A 12,996-nucleotide genomic window follows, 5' to 3' on the forward strand; every position below is an offset into this window, starting at 1 on the left:
GGTATATACATTACATGTGGATATTCGCTGATGACTGCACAGTGCTCTGTGCCATTCGCAACTCCTCAGATAATGAAACAGTCTGTGCCCTCATGCAACAAGACCTGGACGACATTCGGGCTTGGGCTGATAAGTGGCAAATAACATTCGCGCCACACAAGTGCCAGACAATGACTATCTCCAAAAAGCGAGCGTCTAACCACCGCCCCTTGATATTCAACAGCATTACCATCGCCGAATCCCCAAAAATCAATATCCTGGGGGTCACCATTGACCAGAAACTTAACTGGACCAGCCACATATATACTATGGCAAATACCGTGGGTCAGAGGCTGGGTATTCTGTGGCGCATGTCTTACCTCCTGACTCCCCAAAGCCTTTCCACCATCTACAAGGCACAAGTCAGGAGTGTGATGGAATACTCTCCACTTGCCTGGATGAGTGCAGCCCCAACAATACTCAAGAAGCTCGACACTTCCCAAGGCAAAGCAGCCCGCTTGATTGGCACCCCATCCAGCACCTTAAACATTCACTCCCTCCACCACCAACGCACCGTGGCTGCAGTGTGCACCATCTACAAGATACACTGTAGCAACTCACCAAGGCTTTTTCGGCTGCACCTCCCTAACCCACAACCACTACGATCTAGAAGGAGAAGGGCAGCAGACAATTGGGAACACCACCACCTCCAAGTTCCCCTCCAAGTCACACACCATCCTGACTTGGAAGTATATCGCCTTTCCTTCATCGTTGCTGGGTCAATATCCTAGAACTCCCTCCCTAACAGCACTGTGGGAGTACCTTCACCACACGGACTGCAGCAGTTCAAGAAGGTGGCTCACCACCACCTTCTCAAGGGCAACTAATGATGGGCAATCAATGCTGGCCTTGTCAGCGATGCCCGCATCCCATGAACAAATAAAAAAAAAGCAGCATGGATGCAAAATTGGCCAAGGGACAGAAAACAGAGTTGTGCTGAATGGCTGTTTTTCAGACTGCAGGGAGGTATACAGTTGCATTCCCTAAGATTCAGTACTCGGAACACTGCTGTTTTTGATATACATTAATGACTTGGACTTGGGGGGTACAGGGCAGAATTTCGAAATTTGCAGATGACACGAAACTTGGAAGTGTAGTAAACAGTGAGGAAGATAGTAATAGACTTCAAGAGGAAATAGATAGGCTGGTGGAATGGGTAGACATATGGCAGAGGTAATTCAATGCAGAAACATGTGAGGTGATAGATTTTAGTAGGAAGAATGAGAAGAGACAATACATGTTAAATGGTACAATTTTGGAGGGGGTGCAAGAACAGAGAGACCTAGTGGTGTTTGTGCACAAATCTTTGAAGGTGGGAACACCACCACCTCCAGGTTCCCATCCAAGTCACACACCATCCTGACTTCGAAGTATATCGCCTTTCACAGGTTAACAAAGCAGTTAATAAAGCATATGGGATCCTGGGCTTTTTAAATAGAGACATAGGGCTGGATTTTACTCATCGAGACGTGTTGGGGGCGGGACTGCTGCCTTCCAGGTTCTAGTCCCGCCCCCAAGCAATTTTGCCCTGATTGGCCTTGTTAAGCCCACCCTGCGGGCTTGCTGGCCAATTCAGGGAAAGCCGGTGTCAGATGTTGTCAGTTGCTGACGCTTCATCTGCTGGTTTACTGAAAGGCACATGAACCATAAATTTTTGACAGATGATTTGACAGTGCTTAACAGCATTGAGCTGCTGTCAAACACTGACAATCACTGTACACAGTGTAAGGGGTTTTCCGATCGCCGAGGTCTCTCTCTCTCGCTCTAGAGGCCTCGCTCTCTTGCACAGTAATTCACCGAGTGGTTTGACCCACTCACCCCTTAGGTTCTATACACTGGACTTTGAGGCAGGAACTGCAATGCAGAGAATATCTATAGACCAAGTTTAATGAAACAAAAATGAAATTTTATTGCATGGAGGAAAAATTAAATATAAGCCAATAAGGTACATGGGAGGGAAAAACAAATCATAATACAGTACTAACCAACATATCTACAGGCATATTAAGCTTTACAAGGTTCATCCTGAAATAGGGAAACACACAGAACATTGAGGGACAGCAATTCACTGTTAAATTATACCCAAAATGCCCACCCCCTACGCCTAGCTAGATTAGATTACGAGGGGTCAGAAACATGCTCACCAATCCCAGTTAGAAACATAGAGGTTTTGAAGTCTGCGTTTTGGTCCTCTCAGGCGTCCTGTCTCCACATGGTCGTTGGGCTGTAGGAGCAGTGGGCTGCTCAAGCTGATGGCTCCTTCTCTTCAGCAAGACGCGCTGACCATCATTTCGCCCGCAGCTCGTTTTTCTCCGTGCTACTACACACGACGCTGTAGGGCGTTTTGTCCTCTCTTCTTCTCGTCAACGGCCCGGGGTTTTTGTCGATGATCTCCCGATCACTACCCCGGGTCTCGTCCTCTTCTTCTTCTCGTCAATGGCCCAGGGTTTTTGTCGATGATCTCCCGATGACTACCCAGGTCTCGTCTTCTTCTTCTTCGAACCACCTTCTCCAATGTCAAGCCTTCCCAAGGCTAAGAAGCGCGCCGATAGCTATAAACGCTGCAAAAGCTCCCGATGGCTACACCGGGACTCCAGTTATACTTTTTCATGGAGGCCCTTATCTCCCACCAAATCAAGGTGAGTCTTTGTTTAACTTTTGGCGGGCTTGTAACACAGTGGGGTAGTCTTTGTTTTTAAAGTATCTTCGGGATAGCCGGTAACTGCCACCTCTGGCCTGGAACGACCCTGTATTGTCTTTAATGTCCCTCTTCAAAATTGAATCTGTTCCCCTTTGTCTGGGTAAACATTTAGATGGCCTTTATCTACAGGCCGATCTGATCGGATCTGCATCCAACCTATATGTATGGGGCTCTGTCTGGTTTCATTTTCCCTGAAACTGCCTTCCAGAACCTACTGTGGGCTGAATCCACAAAAGCTGTCTGGGGACTGCAGGAACCATTTTAAAGTGTCCTAAAAGCTGGTCACGGGGTCCGGCGGCCATTTTGTGTGTCCCTTTTTCTGGGCTTCTTTTAAAACAGTCTTTAAAATTAAGGCCTTTTCTGCCAATAGACCCTTATAGGACAATGTTCAATTTTGCAAATTCTACAGTCCCCCGATGATACTATAACTTGCTTGAAGTATCATAATTCTGGGTGAGCAAAATTTTCTGACTCTCCATAATCAAACCATCCCCTGTATTTATCTATCTATGACCCCACGACACATGCATTTCCCATTTCAGAAAAACCCACAGTGTACATTAAGCATCTATAGATGGCAATACATTGGAATTAAAATCTGACACACAAATTTCCAGGCATGGAGGGGGGCCTAATAACCCTACACCACCTGGTTTATACATATTATTTTTATTAACAACAACACATAATAAACTTCAACAAAAATAATAAAAAAGAAAATACACACAAAATCACACATGAATACGATCAAAAATAGAGGGGGGAGGGAAACTTTAACTCTATACATAGCAGCAAAAATTCAAACGGGTGTCTCTTCGTCTACCCGAGCATAATGCTCCCTCCATTCTCCCCTGTTCTCATACTTCTGGAATCGTTTGTCCCTCTTACAATGTACAAAAAGTAAATAAATCACAATAAAAATCTGACATACTATGAGGATGTGGGAGGCTATCCTAATCCAAGAAGGGGCTTCTATATTAGTGAACAGGTCCCACCACTGTGGGGTCACTATATCTAATATGTCTGCCCCTATTTCTAATGTCTCCTGCTCCAGCGTGTAAAAATGTTTCTGTGAAACGGCAACGGCTTTTAGTATCTTGGTGAGGTGTTCAGGGAGAGGGGGAATGACATAGCCAAAATGTGCATTGATTGTACCCCTTCTTTGTCTCCCTACCCTGTCCAAGACCTCATGTGGTGTGGTGTACAATCCGGCTCTTTCGACATCGGCAAAGTCGAACTCATAAAACTGTCTGAACATGTTTGTTAACAGGACCTGGTACAATTGCTCCGTTTCTTTGGGGCCCCACTCTGGCAATCGCAACTCGGTGAGGTTTAAAATCACTGAGGCCACCGTGTAGTGCACCCCTTGGTACAGCACCTGACCTGTGGGCACTAATACCAATCCGTTCCCGGGTCCCTTGGTAGTGGTGGGGCACCCTTCCTTGCGGGCTTTGGCTACCGGAATCGTGGGCAGGGGCTTGCGGGGGCGGGTGATGAGCTCAGTGGCATTCACTGGGATCTGAGCGTATGGGACTCCACACGCCCGTGTGCTGACGTCCCACCTCATCCCTTTCATAGCATCCTGCCACTGTCTTTGGAAAAAGATGGAGACGCCTGTGGGGCAGACGCGTTCTGAACCCCACATACAGATGTAAATCCCCTCATCTGGTTCCCACCATTTGTCCCAACAGACACTCAATCCCCCATGAGTCCCCGTAATAGTCCGATGGGTATTGTTACCCAGTTGCTCCCACTCGACCGTGGAGTTCTTCATGGTCTTGCTCAGCTTCCGGAGCCAGCACCATCTGTCCAAAGGAACATGTCCATGGCATATCAAACAAATCTCCCTTCCGACGGTGACGCTGACTCTGGGCACGGTGATCCTCACCCTGGGGCACATTAGAGAAGTCTCTCTGTATGCAAACCCGGACTGGCTGGAGTATTCCGTAGAGTTCGACCCCAGCCATCCTGGCCACCTCCCTTCGTGGAAGTAGGTAGCTGTTTCTTCAACATCCCGTACTCCTGTCCCATCAGCCGCGATGGGGGCTGTGTCCCCGGAGCATCCATATACGATGGAGTCCTTGGTGTAGCCCCGATAGGCCAAGCTACACCCGATCACCGCGAACACGATGAGAATCCTTTCCATAGTACCTTTGGTTCCTGCAACAGATTAAACGATACAGCCAGGCTCCCGAGAGATTCTGGCCTAGGTGAAGGCATGATCGGGTCTTTCGACCTTGATCCAAAACAAACACACATGCTGGGCAGATTCTAGAACTATTCCTTACAACACCCATCACCTTAAAAATTTACACACCTTATACTTAACCAATCTTAAACTTAGCTAAACTCATGTACAGCGCCGCCCATCTTCGGGCGGCCTACATAATCCCTGTTCAGACTGCAGCTCACCGCTCCCTGTGGCGGGGCCGCACTGACCTGTAGCTTGAGTCCCCTGCAGCCTTTTGCTGCCAATTGGGGACTGCGTCTTCCCAGGGATTTCCCAAGTTGGTGTCTGCTGAAGTAGGGGGAATCTGGCCAGAGCTTTACTGGCTGAGGCGTTCGAGACGACCTGTGAGGGGGTGCCCTGGGCGAGGCTCCCTTAGCAAGTTGACCTTTGGCTGGGACTTTAGCCCTCACAGCCCGTGGCTCCACCACGACTGCCGGCTTCGGCTCCCTTCCGTCAGGCTCCGCCCCTTCGGGATTTGGGTCTGTGGCAGACGACTCCTCCCTACCTGTCCCTACAGGTGGAGGATCTCCGCACCCAAGTTCTACCTCCCCTAAGCTTGAGCCGAGGGCGGGACCTCCGTCCTCCGACTCCACCTCCTCCAGAATCGTGTCAAGGGCGGGGCCTAGCTGTTCGGGCAATTCCCTGTCCGAGTCCCAGGCCAATGGGGAAACCTCCCAGGTGGGCGGGATAGCTCCTCCCCTCAAGCAGGCTGCGGTTCCAGCCTGTGTGGTCTGTGACTCTTTGCACGCCTCAGGCTGAGGATTTTTACTCTCAGACCTGTCTTCGGTTGTTGGCCCTTTTGCACCCGGCTTAAATAGTTTGCACTGATTTACGTGAAACCATTTAGTGCGCCGAGGCATCTCCACTGCGCAAGTGGCGGGGACCGGTGGGTCTTGTACCAGTTCCCGTCTAGCCTTGTCAACGGGCTGCGCTGGCTCTAGTCATTGGGGTGAAACGGTCGGGGCTGTGGGAACGACAGGACTGGTGGTGACTGCTACCTTCCCCTGCGAGATCATAAGAGAGCACATTGTCTCTAAAATTGATTCTATCGCACCGGGATCAATAGCTGCACCAGCTCCTCTCTCCGGGACAGGGGCTACGGCTTGGATCTGGACTCGTGCTGGGGCGATGGTCTGGGCTTGGGCTTGGGCTGTGGGAGATCTTCCCTTATTATCCTTCCACGGATTTTTACAGTCCCTGCACCAATGTCCACCCTTCCCACACCCGTAGCAATTGAGCTTGGCTTGGGGAGGGCGATTCCCCTCCTGATGCCACTCCTTTTTACTTGGGGCTGCGGGTGTTGCCTCATGCACTTTTCCCTTAGAGGTAGGTGTCTCCTGACTCCTGCAATTCTTATATGCAATGGTGAGCTGTCGGATCACTGTCTCCTCCGTGATCCCGGGACCTTGGGGGTCAAACCAAGATTTGGCTTGGGCCTGTATCTGCGGTGAGCTGTTGGCAACCAGGCAGCGGAGCCAATGAACCCGCTGGACATTGTTCATTGTGGCCCCTTCCGGCATGCCTGGACAGCTGCGCCGATACACTGTCCACAGCCTTTCTGCGAAAACCCGTGGGGGCTCTCCAGTTAGCTGCGTAGTCCCTTCCACACGGAGGAACAGGTTGCCGTCGTCCACTCCCATAACCTCCAGGACCTCGTCCTGGAGTTCCTCATACCCTCTCTGCCCCCTCTTACTCCCATCTGAGAGGCACTGAAGGATTGTACTATCCAGGGAGAATAGCAACATCTTAGCTTGTTCCGGACCGTCACAGTCATTGATGGCGGCTGTCTGCTCTATTTCCCTGAAATGGACTGAGGGATCTCCCTTCTCGGAGAGTTTTGGAAGGTGGCCCACCATTGCTCTAAGTTGTTGGGCACCGTGGGGCAACACGATCTGATTCAGGAGGGGTCCGTCGACGCCATTTGCGTCGACGGGACCGTACCTCTGGTGCCGAGTAGGACACGTTGGTGCCGACTCCGGCTTTACTACCAGGGGTTGTCCCTCCTCCGGTTCTACCTCAGCTTCCTCCCCTTCTACCACCCCACCTTCGGGCCAAACCTCACTATAGCTCGGCGGTGCTGAGGGTTCAGTGGCTGTTGCCACAACTACTTTGTGTGGAATCGGTCTTTTGGATTCCTTCAGGAAGTCTATTTGACTCGCTTTTGGGCTTACGAGGCATACCATGCCTTTTGCCTTTGCCAGGGCCATTCTTAGGTCTTCTAACGCCTTCTGCCAGGGGCCGTGGTCTGCGCCCTCAAACCTGTCCTCAATGGCCAGCTTGTAAGCTGCCTTGACCTCTACTACTCTCTCCTCCTGTGCTCTTAGCTGTTGTGCGAGGCGGGCGCTTTTCTCCCGTACTTTCGCTTCATGCAACTTTGCCTCAGTAACCTGACATTCCAGGTACTCTATTTTAGCCTGATGTTGGCTGGCTGCAGTTTGGCGTTCCTGATTCAGCGCGTGAAGCACTGCGATTAGCTTTTCCCCACCCATGGCCTTTTCCTCTATCTCTGAAGCCTGGGTTTTGATCTTGGCTGCCTGTGCTGCAACGACTTTGTCCAAAATCTGGTCTTGTCTTTTGTAGCACATCAGCCACACTGCCTTCTCTACTGACTTTTTATGTTCTTTACTCTCTGTCCACCTGACGGCTGCGCCTACTGGATGCCCATCCAGTAAGAGATCAGGAATCCACTGCTTAGTGAGATTTACCTTAGCAAAAACATAATCCGCTATCCGCTCATCCATAACATTTCGTCCATTTAAACCTGGGTCTAATACATTGCAATCCTGCTGCCAATGTCCTGCCGCGGTCGCCATTTTCTGTAAGGGGTATTCCGATCACCGAGGTCTCTCTCTCTCGCTCTAGAGGCCTCGCTCTCTTGCACAGTAATTCACCGAGTGGTTCGACCCACTCAGCCCTTAGGTTCTATACACTGGTCTTTGAGACAGGAACTGCAATGCAGAGAATACTCTACAGACCAAGTTTAATGAGATGAAAATGAAATTTTATTGCATGGAGGAAAAATTAAATATAAGCCAATAAGGTACATGGGAGGGAAAACAAATCATAATACAGTACTAACCAACATATCTACAGGCATATTAAGTTTTACAAGGTTCATCCTGAAATAGGGAAACACATGGAACATCGAGGGACAGCAATTCACTGTTAAATTATACCCAAAATGCCCACCCACTACGCCTAGCTAGATTAGATTACGAGGGGTCAGAAACATGCTCACCAATCCCAGTTAGAAACATAGAGGTTTTGAAGTCTGCATTTTAGTCCTCTCAGGCGTCCCGTCTCCACGTGGTCATTGGGCTGTGGGAGCAGCGGGCTGCTCAAGCTGATGGCTCCTTCTCTTCAGCAAGATGCGCTTATTATGTTCATTAATAAATAGACATTCTTATTATGAACACAGCTAGCTTTAGCTAGACACTTTATTGAGCACATGTGGACTAGGTACAGTATCTGTAGAGGCATCCATCTTGACTGCTGCCTTGTGGGTAGCATAGTGCCTCATGGGTAATGTAGTCTTAATATACATACAGCTGGGTAGTGTAGTCTTATATACATACAGCTATATACAGCTCTACACAGCTCTACGGCTCCACCTAGTGTCCACTATAGAATGACATGTTATTGATCATTACATCCCCCTTTCTTTGAGGTTTAACAAAATCAATATCAATCAACTTTCAAGAAAACAATAAAGATAATATCAGTAACACTTTTGTTAGTGCTCTATAAACATAAACATTTTCAAAACAGTCAACACATTTTCAAAGCTTTACATTGTACTCAAAGATTAAGTCTATCAGGCTTTTTTACTTCACGTGTGGATCTTCTCAACACGGGTAAGTCTGATGTGTCTTCATGAGATTGTTCTGGCGGTGAATGACAAGATGCAGTTGCGGCATTGTCATCAATCTGGTCTTGAATAGTCTCTTGTGTTTATAGGAGGGAACGACGGTTCCTCCTGAGAATCTGTCCTTCCTCAGTTCTAACAGTGTATGACCTTGGTCCTACTTCCTCAAGAACTGTAGCTTTCCTTTTCCATGCATCTGGATCCTCAATCCTGACAACATCATCCCTTGTCAATGGTTTTAGAGTTTTGGATGACTTGTCATACTATGATTTCTGTTTCAGCTTTAACAGTTGAAGTCTCTGTCTCAGTTCCTCACTTTGCTGTTCTTTTGCACAGCAGGGTAGCGTGGTGCACAACTTGCGACCCATTAGTAGTTCAGCAGGTGAAGAACCACAGTCAAAGGTGAGGCTCGGTAGCTCAGCAGGGCGAGATAAGGATCAGACTTGCTTTCTGTCGCTTTCTTCAGTAGCTGCTTGAGAACTTGAACACCTTTCTCTGCCTTACCATTTGACTGAGCATACAATGGATTGGTGAAGATCTGCTGAAAATTGTGAAAAGCGACATGGAGAATTTGAAGCCACCAGAGCGTTTGAAACTCACAGGAAATATCGACTACAATTGGCAGACTTTTACACAACAATTCGAACTCTACATTGCAGCCATCGGATTCGGTACGAAGCCAGACGCAAGGAAGATAGCATTGCTGCTTACGGTTGCAGGCCCACAGGCGATAGAGGTATTTAATACATTTGTATTTAATCCAGAGGAGAACAGAGAAAAATTAGAAGATGTGCTAAAAAAATTTGATGCACATTGTTCTCCCAAAAAGAATGAGACCTATGAAAGATACATCTTCCGTTCTCGGACACAGCAGCAAAATGAGACTTTTGATAGCTTTATAACTGATCTGAAACTGAAAGCACAGACATGTAATTTCTCTGAGCTCAAAGCATCCATGATTCGTGACCAGATTGTGTTTGGTATTCATGATAAAAAAGTCAGGGAACGTCTGTTGAGAGAAACCAAACTAAATTTGGAAAATGCTGTGAAAATATGCCAAGCCAGCGAGCTAGCTCGAAAGCACGTGAAGACTTTCAGTGAAATCAATAATGATGCGATTGTAATGGGTGATAATGCTACTGTCGGTGCTGTGTCCTACAAGGGGAAGAAATGTGGGCAGAACAGAAATGAAAAGCAATCGGAGGATGAAATTTTTAATTGTAAATGCTGTGGTTACAAACAACAGTTAAGACAATGCCCAGCGTTTGGAAAAATGTGCACAAAGTGTAATGGAAAGAATCACTTTGCCAAACAATGCTTTTCAAAAGTAAAAACTAAGAAAGGGCAATGAGTTAATGTAATTGAAGACACTGATTTAAGTGAGACATTTTTTGTAGGAATGGTGTTATGTGACAATATCAAAAAGGATACAGAAAATGTACAGCCCTCAGAAATGGACAATGCTGAACATAAAGTTAATGCAGTAAAAGAGGACAAATGGATGATCCCACTGCAGGTAAATGGAGCATTAGTTACCTTGAAACTAGACACTGGGGCAAAAGCAAACTTAATCAGTATGAGTGACATTAACAATATGAAAGAAAAGCACAAAATACAGAAAAAGTCAGTACTACTGAAGGACTATAATGGACAGAAAATAGATAGCTTAGGTGTATGCAGACTTAAAGTGACAGTCAAAGACAAAGTGCATCATCTCATGTTGTGGCTGAAAGACTTGATTCACTACTGGGTGACAAAGCTTGTGAAGACTTAGAAATGGTCAAGAGAGTCTACCATATAAACTGTGCCATAAGCAGACCAGATGACTCAGTGGATTCTGTAGTGAATAATTTCCAGGATGTGTTCAAAGGATTTGGAGTTCTACCATTCACTTACAAGATCCAGCTAAAGGAGGATGCTCAGCCAGTGGTGCATGCTCCACAAAGAGTTCCAGCACCCCTGCGTGACCGGCTCAAGAATGAACTGGACAGAATGACCACACTAGGAGTCATCAGGAAAGTCGAAGAGCCAACAGACTGGGTTAACTCCATGGTATGTGTAAAGAAAAAGAACAATGATCTAAGAATATGCATGGATCCAAAGGACTTAAATGCAAACATAAAACATGAACACTACCAGATTCCCAAGCGAGAAGAAATCACAAGTAAAATGTCAGGTGCCAGATACTTTACAAAGCTCGATGCCTCACAAGGATTTTGGCAACTAAAACTGGATGAAGAGAGCACCAAATACTGTAACTTCAACACACCATTTGGCAGGTATTGTTTCCTCAGAATGCCTTTCGGGATAATATCTGCATCTGAAATCTTTCATAGAGCGACGGAACACATAATTGAAGGTCTGGAAGGAGTTCGGGTCTATGTTGATGACATCATCATCTGGGGCTCCACACTGAAAGAACACAATGAGAGACTGACTAAAGTGCAACAGAGCATACGCCGGAATGGACTGAAGCTCAACAAAGCCAAATGTCAGTTTGGCGTCCAGGAAGTCACTTTCCTAGGAGATATTCTATCTGCTAAAGGAATAGAGCCAGATATGGAAAAAGTAAATGCCATACTCAAAATGCCCCGACCCACTGACAAAAAAGGAGTGCTACGCATCATGGGGATGATAAACTTCATTGGAAAGTTCATTCCTAACTTGTCAGCCAAGACAGCCTGTCTGCGAGACCTGCTACCTAAAACAAATGAGTTCGCATGGACAGAAAGACATGAACAAGAGTGGATAAACCTCAAAACAGTGCTGACAACCACACCTGAACTCACCTTCTTTGACCCAACAAAAAGAATCAAAGCGTCAACGGATGCATCAAAAGATGGCCTAGGTGCGGTCTTGCTACAAGCAGAGGGTGAAGATTGGAAGCCTGTTGCCTATGCCTCCGGGTCTATGACTGATACTGAGTGTCGATATGCCCAGATTGAAAAGGAATGTCTAGGCTTGGTAGTTGGACTAGAAAAGTTTCATGGCTACATATATGGACTTCCCACCTTCGCAGTTGAGACAGACCACAGCCCTTTGGTTGCCATCATTAAAAAAAACCTGAATGAGATGTCTCCAAGGATTCAACGACTCATGATGAAGCTGCAAAGATATGACTTTGAACTGACCTACACACCAGGCAAATACATAGTGTTAGCAGATGCACTATCCCAAGCACCCACAATGAGTCATGTGAGCTCTACTGAAGAAGACGCAGATGTTCATGTGAGTATGGTCACTGCTGCGCTGCCCGTGTCAGACACAAAATCAAAGCAAATAGCAGAAGAAAGAGTAAAAGATACAGAGTTACAAACAGTAATAGAGAACATTCATCATGGTTGGCCAAAAGGTTCCTATCCAAAATATTTTCACATAAGGTCAGAATTGAGTGTCGCAAGTGGACTATTACTAAAACAGAACAGAATAGTCATTCCACAGGCTCTACGTCAAGACATGCTCAAAAGGATTCATGAGGGACACCTCGGAATTGAAAAATGGAAAAGGAGGGCAAGAGACACTGTTTATTGGCCTGGCATAAATAAGGACATTGAGAACATGATAGGCAAATGTGAGACATGTCAGAAACACCAAAACAAACAAGCAAAGGAACCAATGATAGTAGCTGACATACCAACAGCACCATGGCAAAAGGTTGGTATGGACCTTTTTCATTTAAATGTTAAAGACTATCTAATAATGATTGACTACTATTCTAACTATCCTGAGATGGCGCTGCTCTCAAGCACCACAGCAAGCAGTGTCATAATGCATGTGAAATCCATCTTCGCCAGACATGGAATTCCCAGGATTGCCGTTAGCGACAATGGTCCGTGCTTCAACTGTAAGGAGTGGCAACAGTTTGCAGCACATTATGACTTTCAGCACATCACATCCAGTCCTTTGTATGCTCAGTCACCCACTCCTGGTACCATATTATGTTCATTAATAAATAGACATTCTTATTATGAACACAGCTTGCTTTTGCTAGACACTTTATTGAGCACATGTGGACTAGGTACAGTATCTGTAGAGTCATCCATCTTGACTGCTGCCTTGTGGGTAGCCTAGTGCCTCATAGGTAATGTAGTCTTAATATACATACAGCTGGGTAGTGTATTCTTATATACATACAGCTATATACAGCTCTACACAGCTCTA

Source organism: Somniosus microcephalus, chromosome 1 (assembly GCF_052327205.1).
Source record: "Somniosus microcephalus isolate GS21.2 chromosome 1, FLI_Smic_1.0, whole genome shotgun sequence".
Taxonomy (NCBI): domain Eukaryota; kingdom Metazoa; phylum Chordata; class Chondrichthyes; order Squaliformes; family Somniosidae; genus Somniosus; species Somniosus microcephalus.